The sequence below is a fragment of the Pan paniscus genome, chromosome 12 (assembly GCF_029289425.2).
Source record: "Pan paniscus chromosome 12, NHGRI_mPanPan1-v2.0_pri, whole genome shotgun sequence".
NCBI lineage: Eukaryota > Metazoa > Chordata > Mammalia > Primates > Hominidae > Pan > Pan paniscus.
Window position 1 is genome coordinate 108,985,584 of NC_073261.2, and position 2,680 is coordinate 108,988,263.

Sequence of the window (2,680 nt, forward strand, 5' to 3'; positions counted from 1 at the left end):
CACCCCCTCCCCTTTCCTCTCTTCCCTCCCCCCAGCTCCGCAGCCCCAGCTAGGAGAACTCGGGAGCCTGTGACCAAAAGCCGCCTGGCGATGGCGCATGCTCAGTCGGAGGGGCTCGGAGTTTCCGCGGGTGGATTCCACGTCTCCAGATTTTAGCAAAAGCTCAAAAGGAAAGTATATAGGAAAAGGGAGTCCGGCTACCGGAGCAACCCGCACCTGGACGGGCGCGAGGGACTGCGGGTTACCCGGGCTCGCCACGCCCAGTGGTTACCGAACCTGGGGGCTGAAGGCCGAGGCCAGAGATGGAACACGTGGAGCTGCTTTTCCCGCTGCTTTCTGTCCTAGCCGACCCCCGGCCCACCCTTTGTTAGGCTGTAAGGTGAAGGAGAAAACTGCAGAAATCTCCGAAAGAAGACTTCCCAGCAAGCTGTGAGCACGTCTACCTGGCTTACTGAAGGAACGGTTATGGTGGTCACTTTGTCATGGGCCATTTCATCCGAGGGTCTCCTGCTAGGAGTACTGGGAGCCGGGTCCTCCAGCACCCAGTGCCCCGGACAGTCTCGGTCCAGAACGGCGTTGAAAAAATGTGTGTTAAAGGGAGCTGGGATCCGAGGCTTCTTGCCCTGTGTACCCTGAGCCAAGCGCCTTCTGTATGCACTTAAGTGTTTTTAACATATGCTTTGCGTCTGGGGTGGGAGGGGGTGGGTGAAAGGGCGGGAATGAACCATTTTGCGAACCCACGTTTAAGGGCTCTGATTAGGACATCTTATAAAGCCCCCTTTGTGTCCTTGAACAACTAACAGGTTTGCCAGCCCTCCCCCGGCTCCCCATTGGCCTGCCAAAGCCTAGAAGGCTTGGCAAGGAGTAGTGCCCAATAAATGTTTGGTCGGTCGCTTCCCTACCAGAAAAGCAAGGAGAATTCCCAGATGTTCCCAACCAGACCAGTTTTCCTCAAGTGTGTATGTTGTACATGAACTAATTCAACAATTATTCATGGAAGCATTTGCAAAACTATTAGACATTCCTTTATGCTTTGGGAATAAGTGCGGTTAACAAAACCCCCTCCTGGGCTTTACATTCAGGTGGGAGTTTTATTTTCAAGGGAGGGAAGTTCTGGGGGCGAGATGAAGATCGAGGTTCTCCTTAAGCAGAGCGCTGTACAATTTGCACAGCTGTGTCTTCACACACCTTATCATGTTCAGGAAAACTGTAGAGTTGACCTACCCGTCGGTGCTGGGGACACCAAGAGCGTCTCCCGTGGCAAATGAGCTCTCAATTGACAAATCTCCAGCTGCTCCTGGTTCCAAGTCGAGGAGTCCAGCTTTGAACAAACTTGAGACTACTTAAGTGGGCACCAGGAGAAACTCCGCCAGACAAGTCTGTGGCTGTCGACATGCTAAGTGAGGGCCTCAGGCAGTGATGCCTAAGCCTCATTCGCTGCCAACCTAGCCAGCCCAGAACCCAGGAACTGGCTTCCCGGGCGGGACGCCTCGGGAAGGTTGCGCAAAGGGGGAGCGCGCTCTCGGGACTCCCGGGACACCGCCCGAGGCTGTCCCCTCTCGGCAGGGCTCTTCCGCCAGAGCTGGTGACCGCGGAAACCCGGAGCGCGGAGTCGCGCGGACCAGGGCGCGCGGCCCCGGCGGGCTGCGGCAGCCGAGCACGTTTAGAATCTGGCGGGCGCCAGCCCTTCGCTCTGGAGCCGCAGTGCGCACTGCGCTGCGGGGCTTCCGGGCGCGCCGGGCTGCTCCTGTTTCCTGGAACTGGCAGGAGGAGTCAGTCCTGAATAAGTCACTTTTTCTTTTTAGCTAGAAAAACGACCTTCAAAAGGCTTTCAAAATCTCGTCTTTGGTCGATTTCCCCTACTACAGCGTTTTACGCTGGGTTCTAGTTTCTCTCTCGAGAACAGCCTCCGCACTGTAATCTGCATCAACCCAAAGGGTCATGATGCCATTTCTCCACTTCAACGAGATATACCTATTTATTGCACCCTGGAGGTCTCTTTCGTGGCGGTGTTCGATTTTAGATAACTTATTTGCAACTTGTGTTTAGGAAAAAATGTACACTGATACTTTAAACCATGCTCTGTTGTAGGGTACGATTGATATCGACGCGTGCGCTTTTGTAAAGTAGCTTTGTCTACGTGGGCGGGCAGATTTTTTAAAGTTCCATTTGCACTGCAGCGCTGTTTGCGTCCTAAATGCGATATTGTAATGTTTAATATCCAGCTATTATGTAGCTTTATCTTTTTCAGCTTTTAATATTTTGTTGCTGTTTAATTTTTTTGGCATGCCTTTTAGTCGAGTTGTATATACGAAGTCACAGTAAGAAAGCCAATTCTAAGACTCCTAAGGAATATTATCGTTTAAATTACAGAAGGCAAATCCCCTCTTTAGGATGGGAGAATGTACTTGAAGGGAGGAATGTGGCAGGGTCCCTCAGAAGTGAGGGAGCCCGCTGTTCCTCCTTCAGGCATTTGCGGATGGCACTGGTGATCACAAAAAAGCGGAGATTACGCTGCCGGGCGCTCCTGTGGTAGAGGGACTGGAACACTGTCCCATGTTGAGTGAAGAATGCCATCAGCTTTACCAGTTGTCCCGTTACCTAAAGCCACGTCCCCAACTCTACAACTTTCACACCCTGGATTTTTTGGGGGGGGGGGGGTGGGGGGGTATAGAGGAGG